Source organism: Pelophylax lessonae (assembly GCF_965119305.1).
Source record: "Pelophylax lessonae genome assembly, chromosome: 3".
NCBI lineage: Eukaryota > Metazoa > Chordata > Amphibia > Anura > Ranidae > Pelophylax > Pelophylax lessonae.
Window position 1 is genome coordinate 628,182,514 of NC_138770.1, and position 21,102 is coordinate 628,203,615.

Below are 21,102 nucleotides of genomic sequence, written 5' to 3' on the forward strand. Positions count from 1 at the left end.
CCAGACCTATCACAGAGCAATTCAATATTAGGCATTGAATCTGTTTTAAGCGTTAATAAATCTATATTACAAACTACACATGGATCTTCACTACAGCACACATGAAAAGAAGTGCCCCAAATACTGTTTTGTCTCTCTTCCCCAACCCCCCCCCCTCGGTCATGTGACATCTGTTACATGCTCTATGCGAAAACCCTCGGTTGAAGCCACACATACCAGTCCCGCACGTGTAATGTGTCTTCCTGTGCCTGCACAGAGCTGATTGGCTAGCAGGAAAGAAGAAGCCCAATCAATCATCTCTGCTAGAGCCGCCAGTAAGCAGACACAAAAATCACATGGGGGAGAGGAGGGGGTAAATAGGTAATTTAATGTGCTACAGCTACCCCTCAAGTGACGAAAGAGTAATATGAGGACGCCTCCTGAGGAAAATTAGAAGCAAATGGCTTCCTCTTAGTAAAATTGTGGAGCACATGCACTGAGAGTGGCAAGGCAGCACTCACAGAAAAAAACAGTAAATAGCAGGAATAAACCAGGGATTTACTAATCTGGACACCTTGGATGTCAGAAAACTTCTATAATCAGATACAGAATTTACATTTAAAGAGATTTACACATTGAAAAAAAAAAAATTACTTTAATGTGAAACTGCACTGCTTCTGATCACCACAAGCCAAAAATGCTATTTAATTTATTTGTATCATTCAAAGGAATCTCCCCCATCCATCCATCCATGCCTCAATGCTTTATTTTGCTTAGAAATAATTTTGAAAAACACCCCATAGCACTTCTGGTAGTGGCCATCTTGAGTAAGGGCAGATGATTCATGTATCATTTACTTCCTGGAATCCATCTGCCCTTAGCTCAGGCATTGGCTGAGCTGAGAACCCTCCCTCGTCTCCTGAAGACTCCTGGGATGTATGACATAATTTGCCTAGGCATGGACACCAGGAAATAACTGCAGAAATGTTAAAAAAAAAAGTCTAACACAAGTTAATAATATATACTTTCCTATCTATTTACTAATGATAGCAGCATGAGGATTAAAAATAGTTGAGAGAATGAAGTTCCACTTTAAAGTGTCACTAAACCCAGGGGCCTGCATTCACTATATCTGGTCTCCCACAGTACACAGTACACAGAACATGGAAATGCAATTATTTTAGTAAACATAAAATGATAAATACCTTTTCTTGTCAGCAGTATATAGCAGTCGTGTGACTTCTATAAGTGTCTGGTTAAAGCTTGTAGGAGGAGTTTTCATTCTCCTGTGGCTGTCCTATGAGGCTGCATGACCACTGACCCTATGTCTGGACAGTGCTGATTGGCCCTATGCTGATCACATGCACCCTCCCAAAAAAACAAAAGCAACGACTCTCTAGCAATACACACCAAATTGAGCATGTGACTCCAAAGGCTCTGTCTTATCAGGAGATGGATTGGGGGCTTTGGAAGAAGGGGAGGATCAGAAAAGACAGGAAAGTGTTACTAAACCCACAACCATAAAATCAGTCTGTATATGCAATAAAGCATGGTTGTTATACTCACTGTGGAGCCTAAGGAGTTAACCTTCCACATTGTGTAAAAAAAAGCTGTTTGATCCTGTATGCACAGATCCCCCCTCTTTTTTCACCGACTCCAGAACATTTCCTGATAGTACAGAGCCTTTGGAGTCAGGCTGCTCAGTTTGGTGTGTGTTGCTAGAGAGAGGTTTTTGGAGCGTGCATGTGATCAGCACAGGGCCTATCAGAACTGTCCATACAGAGGGTCAGGGGTCCTGGATCCTGATAGGATAGCTCAGTGCAGTATAAAAACTCATCCAACAAGCTTTACTAGGAACTGAGAGAAGTCACAAGACTGCTATATACTGCTGATGAGAAAAGGTATTTAGCAGTTTATATTTACAAAAAAAAATTGCAATTCTATGTTTTGTGTGAGACCAGATATAGTGAATGTAGGGTCCTGGGTTTGGTAACGCTAAGTTTAGTGCCGGTTCACACCAACGTGGCACGACTTCGGGGGCGACCTGTGAAGTCGCGTGCAGCGTGACTTCGGCACGACTTGCACGGACTTCATATAATGAATGTCTATGCAAGTCGCTCCAGGTCCCCCCGAAGTAGTACAGGAACCTTTTTCTAAGTCGGAGCGACTTGTGTCGCTCCTATTAGAACGGTTCCCGTACCACACAATGGACCGCGACGGACCACGACTTGTCAGGCTGACAAGTTGCCTGACAAGTCGTATTAGTGTGAATGGACTCTAAAGGTCTGGGTTGTGTTGTGGTTAGTGCAACACATGGTACTGCATAATGAATGCGCACTCATTCTGAATGGCAACCCCCAAGGCAGTAAAGCAATGCACCTGCATTGCCACACACAACGCAATGCTGTGTGTTAATTTAGGAATTAAAAACAATGTTGATAAATGACATCGCACAGATCCCTTTCAAAACAATGGATTAGACTGATGAAATTTCCATTTCCTTGCAAAACTCATTATCATAATAAATCATAATGGAAATATTTTAGTTTATCAAGAGGCCCTGTAAGTAAGAACTCTGTGTTACCCTAAAGGATTGGCAGAACTGAGGAAGCTACTAGGATGAGCAAAACTTATTTAAAAAGGATCTTCAGCCTGTTTGCTAAAAATTAAAAGTCGGCAGCTTTATATACTTCTGGTGGAATTGCCAAAGTGATTAGACCGGAAGCGAGTACCTACCAAAACTAGGTATCCATGCCATCCAAAAAAATTCCCAAAAGTGAAAGAGGAGGACATAAAGCAGAACCTCCCCTTTGAGGTGAAGTTCCACATTAAAACAAGTTCAGATGATTGTGACTAACTACTAGGAGCTATACCATGACCTGGGTAACAGCTTGTGTACATAGGTGCTGCTGTGAAATGTTGGCTTTTGCACTGAACGCAGTGCTGCTCAAACACGTGAATGTAATTCACAGCAAAATACTGCATTTGGTCTGCTTTTCCTTTAATATAAATGCAAAAGGTTGTGGACACCTTTACTAACTGGGCACCCAGACAGGAACAAATGCCTTTAGAGTAAATGGCCATTGCCTCACACAACTCAAAAATTAAATATATTTGATTGGAGTTGTTTACATGGTGAATATAAGATCAAATTCTGCGAGAAAAGAATCTGATCCTCTAGGTACACTGTTTTGGGTTCAACTGGTTTGAAAGGCAAAAGAAAACCAACAGAAGAGGATGAAATTTGTAGAAAACACCGTATTGAAGAGCCCAATCATAATTTACAGTAAATTGCCAAAGGAGGGGAATGACAAGATGAAAGCAGGTGGTATCATGTTAAGTGCAATGCCAGTAATGAGATTTGCAAAACCCAGAAAAGAAGAGATAGCACTAGCTTTCTATGTAATTGAAAGAAATATTCTGCAGTGAATACAGAATGTAAGGACGAGATACCTGCATCAAGGTATGGGGCACAGAAATAAAATAGCAACATTAAAGAACAGAAAGCTTAAAAGCGATTGTAAACGATCACCTTGTAAAACAACCAATTCCGTTTAAAATAGAATATAAGTAATCACATTGTCTCTGTTCTCAGCTGCATAGGAGCTGGGGGGAGTAGGAGAAGCAGCAGCCCACTGAGCTTCTTAGTAAATGGCTGTGCAGAGGGGCGTGTCAGGACAAGTCTGATCATTGGAGAAGAGCACACTGAGTTCCCAGCATAGCTAGAGAACTGACCAAGGTGTGTTCTCCTGCTTAGTGTGGTCAGTTTTTAATAGGAAAGCAAGGGGACTAGCAGGAACACCAGGGATTTCACATAAAGAGGACAGGATACTTTCTCATACAAGTACATAGTACAGCAGGTACATATCAGGAATATAAAATGTTGGGGTAACAAACACTTTAACCACTTGCCGTCTGCTTACGTTGATAGTACTGCGGCAAAGTGGTCTGTTATCGTCTGACGACGTAGATCTACGTCATCAGACACTCCCCTTTCCCTTTACTCGCTCCCGCTGTATTCAGTCACAGCGGGAGTCTGGCCAGGGGACGAGCAGCGGCGATCGCCGCTGCTCTTCCCCGATAGTCGGGGATCTAGTGTGGAGATCCGCCCGCTTGTGTAAACACAAGCGGGCGGATCTCCTAAGTGACAGGCAGGGTCAGATTGCAGGGTTCAGCATAGCTGAACCCTGGATCTGTCCTTGTGTCACACAATCACCTCCCCCCACACACGTCAGTAAGCACCAGGCATACATTAACCCCTCCCTCTCCAATAAAATTAACCCCTTCCCTGCCAGTGTCATTTTTACAGTAACAGTGCATATATATAGCGCTGATTACTGCAGTAATGTCACTGGTACCCCCAAAAGTGTCAAAAATGTCAGTCAAGGGTCCGATCTGTCTGCCGCAATGTCGCAGTCCCGCAAAAAAAAATCGCAGATCGCCGCCATTACTCGTTAAAAAAAAAAACACCAAAAATGACAGAAATCTTTCCCTTAGTTAGTAAACGCAATAACTTTTGCGCAAACCAATCAAAATACACTTATTGTGAATTTTTTTACCAAACATAGGTAGCAGAAAACAAATTGGCTAAAAATTTAAAAAATTTTTGATTTTTACATTTTTTTGGAGGGAATTTCATATAACAAAATGTGAAAAATATTGTTGTTTTTTCAAAATTTACGCTCTTTTTTTGTTTATAGCGCAAAAAGTAGAAATCGCACAGGTGATCAAATACCACCAAGAGAAAGCTCTGTTTGTGGGAAAAAAAGGACGTAAATTTAGTTTGGGTATGGCGTCGCACGACCGCGCAATTGTCAGTTAAAGTCGCACAGCACCGAATCGCAAAAAGTGGCCCAGACGTAAGACAGCAAAATCCTCTAGTGGTAAAGTGGTTAAAATATGCCATGATCTGTTTGCATTGCATAGACACCCAGTGATGACATTACTGGGTCTAAATCGGGTATGTAATAAAAACAGGAAGGTTTTATTTGAAAATTTAATTAGCATGTTGATGGGGGGGGGGGGGGGGCAAAAAAGCTTTAAAGTGGTTATAAACCCCATTCGTGGAATTTGACCTAAGCACATGTATCTGTAGTGTTAACATCTCTCTAGAGCTCTAGGTGCAGTGTCTTTCTGCTGCTCCATTCCTCTGGTATCAGCAGAGTCTTCTGACAAGCTCTCCGACACCCTAGATAGCAGCTGAAAATCTGAGTCGGGGAGGGAGCTTGGAGGTGGATAAGCAGAGAGATTGTCTATTCAGATGACAGCTCTGCATGTTCTTTCATTCCTCTGTCTATGTGGTGTGGGGGTGTGTGCGCCTTTCCTCCTATCAGCTTACACACACACAGTGTAAGCCCAAACTCCACACCAACTGCTGAAGGAGGAAGAAAGATTTATAACACAATCTGCACTTAATAAAGAGTGTAGAAAGGGACAGACAGTAGATATACATGTAAAACTTACTGTATGTAGTGAGATTTGTTTCATCTCTATGTATCATCTGATGCTATCAACTTCACTGGGTATACAAGAGGGTTTAAAACTACTTTAAAGTCACCCTTTGCTCTAATAAAGTTACCTGGGAAAGCTACCCTTGCTGCCCTCAACACATTAATTATTATCAAAATAAATGTGGGTGGAACACATACACACTGTAGATGTAAGGATTGAATAAAGAAAAAAGTGACCAAAATCCTAGAAGTACATATTAGTTATCCATACAGCCATTATAAAAATTACTATGGTTAAAGAAATGTGAAAAAAAAAAAAAAAAACATCTATACTCACCTTCATGGCAGCAGATTCGGTCTGATGCTGCAGCTGTCCCCTGCTGGCTCTAGGAGCAAGAACTGGGAGATCACATGACCGTTAAATGCCCAGATCTCGGTCTTCACTGAGCAGAGTGGTGAGTGTCAGTCTGCTCTGCACTTCCAGTGCTCACTGGAGATTAGACCTGAGGATTAGTTAAACATCACAAACTGTATATATTTTCTAAAAGCAGAGACCCTTCAGAATAAAATGGGGGTAGTTGCAAATTTTAATGTCCCATATTATGCTGTTTATGTAACATGATGTTTATAAATGCAAATTATGAGTAAATAATAGACTAAAGTTAATTTTAGTGCACACTAACACTTGATTATTTGGTGAAATATAAAAGATGAACTTGTGACAAGTAAACAGATACCCAACATGTCAAGCCTTATAATTGCGCACACCTGTAAAATGTCGACAAATTGCGGTACTTAAAATAGTCCATAGACATAATTTTAAAAGCCTTTGAAGTTCAGAGTTAACCATGAATAATGGTCCTAGAATTACTGCTTTTACTCCAATGTTCATGGCGATATATAACAAGTGTAGTGCGATCATAGTTTTTGTATGTAGGTGCCCCCACAGCATGTGTTTATTTTCTTATGTGCATGTATGTGGGAACGTGGGACTTAACTTTTTTTTTTTATGTGCTTTTTTATTCTTTTATATTTTACTTTATTTATTTTACAATTAACTTGATTGCTTTCACGTAAGGGACCAACAGCCCCTTATAGGATAGCATACTGTAATGACAGGTTCTCGTTACTCATCCTTACTGAACCCACCCACACTGATTGCATGCATATAGGATAAGGTGCTCTTTGTTATGAGGGAAGATTTCTATATGTATTCAATGTTTGTTATAAGTGTTATATTTATTAAACACATTCTTTTGTTCTCCTACATGTATAATGATTACTGCTAAACTCTCACAGCAGATGGACTGTCTCTTATTTTAATGTTTTGTAATGAAGCATATGTATTTTACAAAAACTGTGTTCCCCTTTAATGCCAGTAAAGTCCACCGCCTCCTTTTTTTCTATCATGTGTTTATGTTCCTTATGTGCATGTATGTGGGAGCAGGGGACTTAAAATTCTTTGTGTTTTTATTTTTTTTTTTTTTTATAGTTTCATATATTACTTTAGTTTTCAACCTTTTTTTTGCTACAATTAATTTTAATACTTTCAATAGCCCCTTATGGGATAACATTCTGTAATGACAGGTTCTCTTTACCCCTGATGTCTCCCGTGCCCTCCACTAAAGCTAACTGAGCAGATTGTCTATTCGCTTCTTCCCTGGCCACAACAGCCGGGGAAAAGTACAGTCGAACTCAGATGTGACTAAATACACTTCACTTCTGCGTTCATTCACTGGACGGGGGATCAGCAAATGAACATTTGCTGACTAAATTGTGAGAAAGGATTTTTAGAAGGGTAAAAGAAAACACCTTCTCCAGAAGATTTAGCTACTGTGGGGAAGCCTTCCATGATTGTTATTAGAGTACTGCAGTTCCAGTGGGGATGCACTTTTTTCTTGAGCCCTAGGTTCCCTACAGTTGTATACCTGTGTCACCAGAGTTACCCTGGCCTGCACTGTGAATGCTGTCAATAAGTATAATCACAACTAGTTATGTTGTGAATCATTTACTGAATTCATGATTTTCAGCTTGACCTTCTGTTGTTAGAATCTTATGCTATGCATCCACATAATACCCTGATTGCGCCATGGAGACTGCCATGTAGAACTAGTTTTCATTACAGCAAGCTCCTACACAGAAGAAAAGTTTTACACTGGATTACTGCACAGATCTGGAAAAAATACACAAAGCACACTAAGATTCAAATAAGAATACAGTTGCTCCTTACATTTAGACAATATTTGCTTATCCTGGAGTTAAACTTCAAGCATGGGAGTCAAGATAAATGTGTAATCTGTTATGATCACTACAGATGCTCTCAACGAGCTAACGAGACAGTTCTTCACACATGGAGCAATGTATGCACTTAATGAGGGAACCTGCGATGTTTTTAGAGTTCTACAGATTATAATTTCAGTTGTGAAGTACTCTGATTAATGCTGCACCTGGCAAGCATTTCCAGCTAAAATCAAGAAGATGGTTCTCTGGACGAGGAAGAGCTTTTCCTTTTAGCACAGAACCAATAAAGTGGAAAGTGTCAACACTTGCCAATCACTCACAAACTTCCTTATTTTCTACTTCTTATTACAGCAGGTACAGTACTCGTAATGTTATCTTCACACATGGACGACGTATAATACTCCCACATTTCAATACTATTCTTTGTACCAAAAATACACATTTTTGCTAATCATTTACCTGAAAGAAAAATGTGAGGATTTAATATAATTAACAGATGGAAGCAGTAATATGTGACAAGTACTGACAATTTGTGTAGGTTTTCCTCTTACACCTCAGTTGGCAGCGGGTCAGTACAGTATGTCTAGGTTCACACTGAAATCGTGCGAATTCAGCTGAATTTCAGCACAATTCCAAACTGGCATTTCAGTCCGACTTCGGAGGCGATTTGAGAGACATCTGTGCGGGTTCATGCACAGATGTCTATTGAAATTGTCCCTGAAGTCGCCAAAAGTAGTGCAGGAACTACTTTTGGGAATCGGTGCGGTGTTGCAAAGTCAGCATCGCCCGGTTTTGGAAGGTGCCGCTGCCGGCAACAGGCTCCACTTTGGCATGCAATTTGACATGTCACATCTGCCAAAAGTGAACAGAGGCTAAATTGTTGTTTTGCTACTCTCTACAGAATGTTGTGGGTAAATTGTGTGGTAGGAATTGAGGCATACAGCATGGCACTGGACAAGTCAATCTATGACCTCGGTCTGTAATCTGATAAGTGAAACTTCCTGTGACCAAGCTGTTCACATTTTAGTACAGTTGTGGTCTAACAGTGATAGGGTCCTAGGTGTTAGTTTTTGTTCAAAAGGGGATCTACATACATTTTGAATGATTTGCATGCGCTTTCTCTCGAGAGAGAGAATAGAAAAGAGGGCACAATATGAACCCACTTACTTGGGATTGTGGCCACCGCCATCTTTAATTTTCATTGAACAGGCTGTTTAATTAAAGTTTACATAGCAGGCAATAAGCTGATACTGTTGCTTGAAATTTGTGAGCCAAGGGTTAGCCAATAGGATTTCTGGAAATGGTACAGGAAGCCTATATAGGGGCCTGCTGGATTGAGATTTGCCCTTTTTCCTGTGAAGAGCACCAGCTGAAGAGCTCTCCTACCTGTTATGGAGTCCCTGTTTAGGCAGCTCATAGAAAAAGCTGGAGGGAGGTGAAGCATGGCTGCGCCGTTGTCTGGCACTAGCAGGAGGAAGAGGACAGCTGGAGCGGGACGCTAGAGGTGGAGTGGCTGTGTTTTCCCAAGAACAGCAGTGAGGTGTGGAGTGGCAAGAAGAAGGGCCAGCACAGAATGAGAAGCCTCGGCGAAGTCACCCCCAGAGTGGAGCAGGGCGGGTGTGGAGGAGTCTGAGGAGGAGCAGCAGAAGATGGAGGCGCTAGCTGCTCCAGCAAGAAGAAGAGGACGCTTTACAGATCACCAGGGAGAAAAGGAGGGAGGCAGCACAAGGCCAGTCAGCCTGCAGCAAGAATGGATAGAGGGTGGCCGTCCTCTCCACCAGCCCCAATACTACAGAAATAAGTGCGGTCTCTCCAGGAAAGCTGGTGCATAGGAGTCACAAGCCCCCAGGCAGGTGCCACAGGTCCCCAGCTCCAGGTTTGCTGCTGGAGGAAGCAGCTTGGCAGGAGGTTGCGCACCCTCCAGCAACTGGTGGGTTGTCTCAATTAAATACACTGACTGTGTTAGTTGATTCGCTGTCCTCTTTAGTAAAAACTTTGTCTCAAATAATTCCTGCCTCCGTTTCCCCTGTCACTTCAGCTTAACAGCCTGTTGCTACTACAATGTTTAACCCTTCTCATACTGCAATCTCTGACTGGGGTTTAATGTTCCAGAATTGTGCATGAAAGAAGTAATGCCTTGCGAAATGTCACCCCCTGGGATATCACTTAGGCTTGGCAGTCAAGGAGAAGATATGGAAAGGGGATTTTATAGATAATTTGTCCCTTTTGCCCTCCCATAAAGATTTCATGGTTAAATTGGATAAAAGAGGGGAGGAAAAACAGGAGGATGATAGGTTTAGGCCTATCCCCAGGTCCTTTCACAATTGGTTGCAAGCGTATTGCATCTTTACTGGAGTGATGGCGGAAAAGCACCTGGAATGTTCCAGCATTTAGATCACCTTCTGGAAGCCTATAAAAGATTTGGGGGGCTGGGGTGGTATTATTACGACGTGTCGTTCAGACAAAAGTTGTCTGTCCACCCCTCGCTTAAATGGGGGATGAAGGACGTAGGGCTGTGGCTCAATTTAATTTCACCCCAGAGGCAAGTCACACCTCAACTACTGTTAACCAATTGAACACAGCCTATAGAAAAGGCTGTTGTTTCGCTTTCAAGGAGAGCCAATGCGGATGGAACACATCGTGTAGGTAAAGGCACGAATGTTCCTACTGTTCAGGATTACACCCAGTAACCAAGTGCTAAAAAAAAAAAAAAAATTGAACACGGTCTAGTCAAATGCAGAGGGATATTTTTCCAAAGAGCCTGCATGCCGGTGAGGCTGGAAAAAATGCGCCCATGGTTGGACAAGTACCCAAACAGTTTTATGCATGGTTTTGCTTGACCCTCTTTTTCAGGGGAAGGGTGTTCGGTGGTGGGAAATTTAAAATCAGTGGAACCTTTTCCACCAGTAGTGAGGGAAAAGGTTTTCAAGGAAATCGAGGAAGGACGTATTGCAGGCCTTTTCCAATATCCCCAATTTGAGAATTTTCGCATATCGCCTTTGGGGTTGGTACATAAGCGGGAATTTTGCATTTAATAATATATAAGATCCGTCTTCTTTAAGGAATTTCACTAAATTTGCACAAATTGTTTTATTATTTATTACATTTGGATTTTGGAGTTGGATATTTAAGTGGCGCAGCACTTTTTTTGATCACCTTATGGTACCTAAGCGGGAACCTAATGCTTTTTACATTATTCATCATTTGTCTTTTCCTAAGGGTAGTTTGCTAAATAATGGGATCGATGAGGCATTGTGCTTGGTTTCACACGCAACTTTTGAGGATGCAATTGTCAAAATTCGGTCTTTTGGGCCTGGAGCTTTATTGGACAAGGCCGATATACAATCAGCTTTCCAGCTATTGCCAATGCCCCCTATGGCTTTCAATTAGCTTGGTTTTTATTTTCAGGATTCCTATTTTTTGACAAATGCCTCCCCATGGGGTGTTCGTTGTCCTGCTCATTTTTAAAAATGTTTTCTAAATTCCTTTACTGGGTGATTTGTTTTCAATCAGGTAGGGATAGTGTGATACACTATTTGGATGATTTTTTATTCATGGGACCTCCAGAATTGAATATTTGTTTTGGTTTAATGCAGGTGTTTAGAGACATTTCTCAGCATTTTGGTGTTCCGCTGGAGGAGGAGAAGACAATGCAATCTCTTTTGGGCATATTGACTTTTGCATATAGAATTATTCCAGTTGGTAGTATTTTTTTGCGTCACCTTTCTCTTTCTGTATCTGGTTTAAAGTCAACTTTTGCCCATATTAGATTTACTAGCTCCCTTAAGGAAGATTTGTTGGCTTGGGTTAGGTTCCTAGACACTTACAATGGACAGTCCGGTTTTCAGATGGATTTTGTTTTCTCCCCTGACTTTCATTTGTTCACCGATGCGGCAAGCTTAAAAGGTTTTGCTGTGATTTGGAAGACCCATTGGTGTTGTGCAGCATGGCCTGAGACATGGTTAAGTAAAAAAGCAACAAAAAACATAGTTTTTCTGGAGCTTTTTTAAATTTTGGTGGCAATTGAGCTTTGGCAGCTAGTTTTGCGAACAGGCGAATTTTGGTGAGACAGATAATAAAGGAGTCCTTTTTTCTGTAAATTGCCTCTTTCAGATCTCTACTTGTGATTACGGTTATAAGGCAGATTGTTTTTCTGTCTGAAGTTTAATATCTGGCTCAAAGCTAAGTACACTCAGGGAGTGCTGAATAATATAGCTGATCTCGGTTTCAGATGGACTGGTTTCGCCAGCTGCTTCCAGAAGCGGACATAGAGGGTATCCGTTGTCCAGACCATCTGTGGGATGTAATCTGAATCTAGTGGTGAGAGCTATCAAAGAATCGGTTGCTCCTAAGACTTGGGCAAGTTATTTAGCTGCTTGGAGAAGTTGGATGTCTTTTGCGTACATTAAAGGTTTTGATAGTGGCAAGCCATCGGTGGAGGCTTTTTTGGTAGTTTTAGCTTCACTCATGCAGCAGCGATTCACATATAGTCACGTAATGTAAACGCTAGCTGGCATTTCCTTTTTCTTCTGTTTGCGGGGATGTCCTTCTTGCACATATTTTTCAGTCAAGCCAGTGCTCAAAGGGTAAAGGAAGACGGGGTTCTGCCGAAAACGCCAACTTCCCGAGATCTCCAACTACGTTATTTCCGGTGACTGTACACCAGGAATTATTGGATATTTTGTCCACTTGGTGTTTTCACACAACACCGGCAGCCTTTACAGTCCGGTAGATGCTATAATTAGTGTAGATTGTTAGTCCACCCTCTAGTTGTCGCCGCCTTGGAGGCCACCGTGTTTTTGGTTACTAGCTGGCAGACTAACAATCTGCACTAATTATAGCATATACTGGAGTGCAAAGGCTGCTGGTGTTGTGTGAAAACACCAAGTGGTCGAAATCTACAAATTTTTACTGGTGTACAGTCACTGGAAAGAGAGACTTTGGAGATCTCGCCAAGTTGGAGTTTTCAGCAGAACAGCGGCCTTTGTGGCAGATAGGAGACCTATCTCTATTGAGCTTCTTAGTCTTTGCAAGGCAATGCCAGTGGCTGCTTTTCAAGACGGCATTTGTTCTGGCTTTTTATAGGGACTTCGCATTTCTGAACTTTTGCCAGTATCAATAAATGTTTGTGGTGGTGTTTTATACAAGCATGTGGTGGTGGATCAAAATGGAGTGCATATTTGGCTGAGGCGTTTGAAAATGGATACTCTGGGAAAGGGTGTGTGGATTAATCTGAAGGCTCAGGATAATAAATTAGTGTGTCCAGTGGCAGTCGTACAGCAATTTTTGAAGGCTAGACACATGGGTAGAGGGCATTTTCTGATTCATCTAAATTTAGGAACCCTTACCAATAATCAGTTTGATTTTGTCCTGCACAACTGCCTTAAATTCTTAGGATTACATAGATTTAAGTTCACTTCCCACTTATTTAGAATAGGAGCAGTGTCAGAGGCGGCCAGGATGGATTTGGCAGAGTCGGCCATTAAGGATATGGGGAGGTGAAAATCGAATTGTTTCAAACTGTATGTGAGGCATAATCTTTTTGTTTAAATCCATCAGGTTTGCAGCGCACAGTATGGATTCTGGGACATTTGTTTATTTATTGGGGGCGTAAATGAGCGGCTCAACGTAGGTATTCTATGAATTTGTCCTTGCATTCGGAATCCTTTAATGTGTATTGGAAAGGTGTGAGAGGCCTCCAATGGCACTAACTATATTTTCACTTATCCAGGTTGTATCAGGTTTGGCCCCCTCCAAGGATTTTGTTAGTTCATTTAGGAGGTAACGATTTGGGAAATATTAGGACATTAGACTTGTTTATGATCAAAATAAATTTACACCCTTTCACACCTACTTCCCCGGGTACAACTATCATGTTTTTGGAAATGATCCCTCGTCTTTCTTTGCTGTCCTCTTCTCAGAGGAAAGTTATCGAAAGGATGAGAAAAAGGATAAACTGAGCTATGGAGAAGTACATGCCTACGATTGGTGGCTTATCATTTTAATTTTTTTTTAATTAGGAATGTTTTATAGCAGAAAGCAAAACATATTGTTCCTCCCCCCTCCCCCCAGAATTGTCGCTCTTTTTTTGTTTAAAGCGCAAAAAATAAAAACCACAGAGGTGATCAAATACCACCAAAAGAAAGCTCTATTTGTGGGAAAAAAAGGACATCAATTTTGTTTGGGTACAGCGTCGCACGAGCTTGCAATTGCCAGTTAAAGTAACGCAGTGCCATATCGCAAAAAATGGCCTGGTCATTAAGGGGGTAAAAACTTCTGGTCCTTAGGTGGTTAAAGTAATGCTTTTTTACATGGTCAATAAAAAATATTGTGATTTGTTTTTCACATGTTAAACCAATAAAAGTGCCGTGGCCTTTCTTTGCCAAACTTTAAGTCTTGTCCATATATTCATTTGATCTGTATCCGGGATGAGTTGTGTGTTTTGAATGGGTGTGGCTTACAATCTCATTTTGATTGGTTGATTAGCTTGTACAAGAAGTAAAATAAAAGAATAACTTGCACTCAGAATTACAAGCAGGGGTCACTTAAAGTGTATTTCAACTTTTGCAGCCAAACTAGGACAACACCTACTTTAACCACTTGACCTGCGGAAGTTTTTATGCCCTTCATTACCAGGGTTATTCAGCACTGCACTACTTTAACGGACAATTGCGCAGTCATGCAACACTGTATGCAAATTAAATTTACATCATAACTTCTTTCACACAAATAGAACTTTTTTTGTGGTATTTGATCACCACTGGGATTTTTATTTCTTTTGCTATAAACTAAAAAATACAGAAAATTTTGAAAACAAAATAAATATTATATATACAGTGGGTACGGAAAGTATTCAGACCCCCTTAAATTTTTCACTCTTTGTTATATTGCAGCCATTTGCTAAAATCATTTAAGTTCATTCTTCTTCCTCATGAATGTACACATAGCACCCCATACTGACAGAAAAACACAGAATTGTTGACATTGTTGCAGATTTATTAAAAAAGAAAAACTGAAATATCACATGGTCCTAAGTATTCAGACCCTTTGCTCAGTATTTAGTAGAAGCCCCCTTTTGATCTAATACAGCCAGGAGTCTTTTTGGGAAAGATGCAACAAGTCTTTCACACCTGGATTTGGGGATCCTCTGCCATTCCTCCTTGCAGATCCTCTCCAGTTCTGTCAGGTTGGATGGTAAACGTTGGTGGACAGCCATTTTTAGGTCTCTCCAGAGATGCTCAATTGGGTTTAAGTCAGGGCTCTGGCTGGGCCATTCAAGAACAGTCACGGAGTTGTTGTGAAGCCACTCCTTCGTTATTTTAGCTGTGTGCTTAGGGTCATTGTCTTGTTGGAAGGTAAACCTTCGGCCCAGTCTGAGGTCCAGAGCACTCTGGAGAAGGTTTTTGTCCAGGATATCCCTGTACTTGGCCGCATTCATCTTTCCCTCGATTGCAACCAGTCGTCCTGTCCCTGCAGCTGAAAAACACCCCCACAGCATGATGCTGCCACCACCATGCTTCACTGTTGGGACTGTATTGGACAGGTGATGAGCAGTGCCTGGTTTTCTCCACACATACCGCTTAGAATTAAGGCCAAAAAGTTCTATTTTGGTCTCATCAGACCAGAGAATCTTATTTCTCACCATCTTGGAGTCCTTCAGGTGTTTTTTTTAGCAAACTCCATGCGGGCTTTCATGTGTCTTACACTGAGGAGAGGCTTCCGTCGGGCCACTCTGCCATAAAGCCCCGACTGGTGGAGGGCTGCAGAGATGGTTGACTTTCTACAACTTTCTCCCATCTCCTGACTGAATCTCTGGAGCTCAGCCACAGTGATCTTTGGGTTCTTCTTTACCTCTCTCACCAAGGCTCTTCTCCCCCGATAGCTCAGTTTGGCCGGACGGCCAGCTCTAGGAAGGGTTCTGGTCGTCCCAAACGTCTTCCATTTGAGGATTATGGAGGCCACTGTGCTCTTAGGAACCTTAAGTGCATCAGAAATCTTTTTGCATTGTGATCTGGAAGGTCTTATATAGACAGGTGTGTGGCTTTCCTAATCAAGTCCAATCAGTATAATCAAACACAGCTGGACTCAAATGAAGGTGTAGAACCATCTCAAGGATGATCAGAAGAAATGGAAAGCACCTGAGTTAAATATATGAGTGTCACAGCAAAGGGTCTGAATACTTAGGACCATGTGATATTTCAGTTTTTCTTTTTTAATAAATCTGCAACAATGTCAACAATTCTGTGTTTTTCTGTCAGTATGGGGTGCTATGTGTACATTCATGAGGAAGAAGAATGAACTTAAATTATTTTAGCAAATGGCTGCAATATAATAAAGAGTGAAAAATTTAAGGGGGTCTGAATACTTTCCGTACCCACTGTATATATATATATATATATTTTTTTTTTTTTTTTACTTTTTGCAAATTCAATATTTTTTTTTATTACATTTCTATATAAAATGTTGGCCAAAATATATTCTGCTACAAAAAAATCCCAATAAGTGTATATTACCGTAATTGGTTTGCTTGAAGGTTATAGAGAATTCTTTTTTTTATACTAGTGACATTAATAGAGTGGTCAGTACTCTAGCCAAATGCAAAACTAGCTAAAAGTCAGAAAAGTTGAGTAGAGAAAAAAAAAATGTCAGTGGCCTCCACCTGTAAAACCATTCCTGTTTTGGAGACTGTCCCATCGTTGACCATCTAGTGCATCTATTGTTAATTTAATTAACACCAAAGCATCTGAAACTGATTACCAACCCCCTCTGCTATTAAACTGATCAGATCAATATCCCAGGAGTTAACTTGACTTGATGCTATACTCTGATTAAAAAGCGTTCCTTTTAGCCCTATCTTTGGTGGGAACTATCCAGGTTTGGGGGGCGTTTTATCACGTGTGTGCGATTGCTGTATAGCTCCCCACCGGCAGCTATCTTGATGTCGGACAGGGTGTTGCCGGCATTCACACTACATAGGGGCACCAGACAGGGCTGTCCCCTGTCCCCCTTATTGTTTGCGATAGCCCCCTGGTCACTGGATTTCACTACCGTGATCTTCATGAGAAGATCATGCTATATGCCGACGACATGCTGCTGTTCCTGGGGGTCACTTCCTCCTCCTTGAGCGGCACCATGTCTATTATCATGGAATTTGGGAGGTTCTCTGGCCTCACCATCAATTTGACTAAATCTGCACTAATGCTTTTAGACACAGATGCGGCATGGGCAATGATAGCCCCGAGTCCCATTCCCTTAGTGACTTCCTTTTGTTATCTAGGTGTTCAGGTTTCCCCTGCCATTTTAGAATACCCTCTCCTCAATATACAACCTCTCCTTTCTAGGTTCAGAGATAAAATTAATGTTTGGAATAAGCTTAAAATGTCCCTGGCAGGCAAAACGTACTTGATCAAGATGATGATAATGCCCCAGCTCCTATACATCCTTCCTAATTCCCCCGTAGTGGTGCCCCCTAAGGTATTTCGGGTGATAAATTCCCTGTTTAGGATGCTGCTTTGGGGGGTGCGCCCACCTAGAATTAGGCTAGAACAACTACAAAACCCTAAGGATAGCGGGGGCCTCGCACTTCCTTATCCTTGGATCTATTACTTAGCTGCTCAGCTCCAACACCTTGTGGGTTCTATGTCCCCTGGCCCGGTGGATTCATCTGCTAGTCTCCTATTGATAGGTGCCGCAGCGAGATCTATCCCTGAGGGCCTTGAAGCTCAGGCATTCCAGAAGCCCAATAAACAACAACCCACTTATGTTCTTATTCAAAAAGTCTGGAACAAGGCGAAACAGTTACAACGTATCACGGGATACACGCATACAGTCCCTTTTGTGGAAATAATGTGTACACTGAACTAGCTAAATTGCCGCAGGGGCCCAGGTGGCGTGCTTGGGGGATAGAGTTTTTTCTCAGGTGTTTCATGGTGGGAGCCTAATGTCTTTTCTGATCTTCAGGGCAAATATGCGTTGCCAGAAAACATGGTATACTACTACCATCAGTTGGCCCACGCAGTCAAGGCTGAAGGACCTGCTGTGTATTGGTCTCTGTTGCCAACCCCCATTATTCATCTAATTCAATTGGCCAGGGAGACAAAAGGTTTTATTTCCCAGTGCAACTCCATGTTGCTGCTGGAGCACTTGAGGGGGTCACCCGAACAAGGCAATGTCCCAATGAGAGGAGGATCTGGGGGCGCTGACAGGGGACCAGTGGGATGAGGCTCCTCAATCTGTGAATACTTGCTTCCTTAACATTTTGCAAAAGGTGTCCCAACTGTATATCATCTTTAGAGTGCATTATACCCCAGTGAAGTTACATAAGATGGTCAGACTACCGGACAAGCTGTGCAATAGATACAGACGAGCCCCAGGCGATTTGATCCACTTCCTCTGCCGGTGCCCCAAGCTGCACTGCTGAGGTTATTTCCATGCTAAACACTGTTTTTTCGGTTAATGTCCCCTTAAGCCCTATACACTGTCTGCTAGGCATACTCGAGGATGTGGTACCTGAGGAGGGAACTAGGTTAGCCCTCTCCAAGGCGCTCTTTCAGGCCAGGAGGGTGTTCTCCTTGGCTGGAAATTGGCGACTGCCCCCTCGGGGAAACTATGGGTGACACATATGGGAAGGATGATCCTTCTGGAGCGCTATATCTATCAACACAGGGGCTGACTCTCTAAATTTGATAAGTTATGGCCCCCATGGTGAATATGCCTGGGTTATCCCTGCAGGAACTGGTCCTGACGAGAGTACTGCAATACCCGGGTGGGATGAACACTTGCGCTTTGCATTGTTCTGCCTTCACTACCTGAGTGCTTCCGAGTATACTATGTGCCTAGAGTGGGTTAGGATGTTGGCATGGTTGACTGTGGTTTTCAGGTGTGAGAGACATCGTGAACCTGTTTATACCTGTAACACTGTTCTGAGATGTATTAACTTACTTGGTGAAGCATTGCTTTTTGTATTGTTATAATGCTAAGCAACTCTGTCTGTTTTTTCTGTTTGTATTTTTTTTTCTAACGTTTATCAATAAACATTTTCTTGGATTAAAAAAAAAAAAAAAAAGAAAGTGTTCCTTTAATTTTTTTGAGCAGTATATATATATATATGTATATATATTAACCACTTGCCGACCGCTCACTGAGCTGGTACTGCGGCAAAGTGGTTCGTTATCGTCCAGCGACGTAGACCTACGTCGCTGGACAACGCCCTCTCTCGGTGGCGTGCATGAGCCGCAGGAGGCTCGCTCCTGCTGTATTCAGACACAGCGGGAGTCGGGCCAGGGGAAGAGAGGCGGTGATCACCGCCGCTCTTCCCCGATCGTCCGGGATCGAGTGAGGAAATCTGCCTACTTGTGTAAACAAAGCGGGCGGACCTCCTCTGTGACAGACAGTCACAGATTACAGGATTCAGCATAGCTGAACCTGCGATCTGTGTCTGTGTCACAAAATCCCCTCCCCCCACACACGTCAGTAAGCATGAGGCATACATTTAACCCCTTGATCACCAATAAAGTTAACCCCTTCCCTACCAGTGTCATTATTACAGTAACAGTGCATATTTATAGCACTGATTATTGTAGTAATGTCACTGGTACCCCCAAAAGTGTAAAAAATGTCAGTTAGGGGTCCGATCTGCCCGCCACAATGTCGCATTCCCGCAAAAAAAAAAATTGCAGATCGCCGCCATTACTAGTAAAAAAAATAAACAATAAAAATGACAAATCTTTCCCGTAGTTAGTAAACGCGATACCTTTTACGCAAACCAATCAAAATACGCTTATTGCGATTTATTTTAACCAAAAATATGTAGCAGAAAACAAATTGCCCTAAAATGTTAAAACATTTTGATTTTTAAATTTTTTTTGGGAATGTTATATATCAGAATGTAAAAAATATTGTTTTTTTTTTTTTTTTTTCAAAATTGTCACTCTTTTTTTTAAAAGATAAAAATCGCACAGGTGATCAAATACCACCAAAAGAAAGCTCTATTTGTAGGAAAAAAAAAACATACATTTAATTTGGGTACAGCGTCGCATCACCGCGCAATTGTCCGTTAAAATAACGCAGTGCCGAATCGCAAAATATAGTCTGGTCAGGAATGGGGTAAAATCTTCCGGTCTTAAAGCGGTTAAAAATACACTCATTGAGGATTTTTTTTGTCAAAGACATGTAGCTAAATACAGTTTGGCCTAAATATATGACAAAAATTTAATATATTGGATATTTTTTAACTATCAAAGTAGAAAATGTCAATTTTTTCGCAAAATTTTCACTCTTTTTTTATTAATATCGCAAAAAAATGAAAAGCGCAGAGGTGATCAAATACCACCAAAAGGAAGCTCTGTTTGTGGGAAAAAAGGATGTAAATTTAGTTTGGGTACGGCGTTGCATGACCTCGCAATTGTCGGTTAAAGTCGCGCAGTGCCAAGTTGCAAAAAGTAGCCTGGACGTAAAGAAGGAAAATCCTCCGGACGAAAAGTGGTTAAAAAGAATGGAATTGAGTCTTACTTCTTATGCTGCAATTTTGGGATAATCAGAAAGTCTCACTTTTGGAGCTACAATTGTGTTTCATCTGTTTTGAGTAGGATTTTACAGATATCATTCCTTATTGCTTGCATTCTTCATCTGTAAGACTGTTAATACTAGCGCAAATATTTATTGTATTTTTTTGTACAATGATTTTTTGCAGCACAAGTGCATGCAGGATACAGGACTGGCTTCTAGAGCTGTCTGAGTTTTACAGGGGATCAAGATTTTTATCAACACTAGTCACGTTTAAAAATGTCATATCTCTTTTAGCCCTCGTTGACATTGGAGAAACCTGCCTTGCCTAATCATTAAAAAAGTCGCATCCTATTGTCGGCAACGGCACTGTTTAAATCGGTGGGATTCCAACTTTATGGATCTGCACCTATTTGAAAAAAAAGTTCCTGCAGTTTTGGCGATTTTGGGTGCAACTTGCATAGACATCTGTGCATGACGCCGCACAGATGCCTTCAAAGTCTCTTTGAATGCAGCTTTGAAATAGTGCAACCTCAGCTGAAATTGCCCAATTTGAAAGCTGCATGTCAGTGTGACTTTGAAGGCATCTGTGTGGCTTCATGCACAAATGTCTATGCAAGTTGCTTCCGAAATCGCCAAAAGCAGCGCAGGATCTTTTTTTTTTTCAAAAAGATGCGGCTCTGCGAGCACCCCGTAACCCTGTGCGGTGCGCTAGTGTTAGGCTTAAGAGGCGGAGCAGGTGGTGAGGAAGAGATACGCCTCCAAGTCAAATGCTCTCTGAAGAAACAGAGATTGGATCATGGATCAAACATGGATCGCTCCTCAGAGACCAAAGCAAGTCTGAATGAGCCCTAATATACTGTAAAAACTGCATTTATTAGCAAAGATTTATTATCTGCCTGGAGTTAAGCTTTACATTATTTTATAG

The 21,102-nt window shown here is 41.6% G+C and overlaps 1 protein-coding gene across 1 annotated transcript in view; it reads right to left on the bottom strand.

The window, feature by feature from the left end:
* The window catches only part of SYT14 (synaptotagmin 14), a 408,651-nt gene that overhangs the window by 90,110 nt on the left and 297,439 nt on the right, over nt 1-21,102 (bottom strand). The gene's annotated exons all lie outside the window — the stretch shown is intronic.